Source organism: Fukomys damarensis, unplaced genomic scaffold (assembly GCF_012274545.1).
Source record: "Fukomys damarensis isolate Sample0158 unplaced genomic scaffold, DMR_v1.0_HiC HiC_scaffold_26, whole genome shotgun sequence".
Taxonomy (NCBI): domain Eukaryota; kingdom Metazoa; phylum Chordata; class Mammalia; order Rodentia; family Bathyergidae; genus Fukomys; species Fukomys damarensis.
Window position 1 is genome coordinate 20,091,059 of NW_022900938.1, and position 772 is coordinate 20,091,830.

Below are 772 nucleotides of genomic sequence, written 5' to 3' on the forward strand. Positions count from 1 at the left end.
CGCACCGGCAAGGCATTTTCGCGCCCCGCCACTGCGAGGAGAGGCAGCGAGATGAGTGGCGAGATAACCGCGCGGAGGGATTCTTCGACGGGACGCCTCACGCCACCCGCAGATGCCTCCGCCGGCCTTAAAGGGGGCCCATAAAGCCGCCCTGCCAAGGGCTCGCTGGGCCTGGGGAGGCAGGGAGGCCCCTCCCAGGAGGCCGCGGAGTAAACGACTCCTTCTCGAGCCCCCTGGAACGGCTCAGCGCAGACTGGCTCTAGCCTTTGCGTTTCTGAACACGCGGGGTGCAGAGCCCGGGGAACTTGGAGAAGCCGGATCGACCGACCGGACCTTGCATATGTTTGGGCTTAAGTGGTTTGATGAAAAAGCCACAAGCATGGCCCCAAATTCTGGCGTTATCAAATCCAATCAAAGTCCTTTTTTTCCAGCCGAGCGGGCCTTGTGGAAATGAGATGTACATTTACCCTTGACGCACTGCATGCCAGGCTGAGGCTCGCAGGTTAATTGATATTTAATGGAAATCATGCCTATGAATATAGTTTCCATCATTTCACCCTTGATAGACGTCAGTGGAGGTGCAGGGGGGCGGCTGGAGAGTGTGGGAAGGGGCATTAGCATTGCCGACGGAGTAAATAGAAGAGCAGCAGACCTGCTCCCAAGCGAGAAGGAGGACGCAGGCCCGGGTTGGCCGCGTTTCCTGGGCAGGACCCGCGACGCCCCGGACCTAGGCTGGCTGTGGCCCGGGGTGGAAGCGGGGGCGGCACCGGCG

At 60.5% G+C, this 772-nt stretch overlaps 1 protein-coding gene across 1 annotated transcript in view; it reads right to left on the reverse strand.

The window, feature by feature from the left end:
- Hoxd8 (homeobox D8) overlaps positions 1-73 on the reverse strand; it is a 2,340-nt gene extending 2,267 nt beyond the window's left edge. The window contains exon 1 of the mRNA XM_010607052.2: positions 6-73. The gene's annotated coding sequence lies outside the window, so the exon portion shown is untranslated. The remainder of the gene's footprint in view (positions 1-5) is intronic.
- Between the last annotated feature and the right edge of the window lie 699 nt (positions 74-772).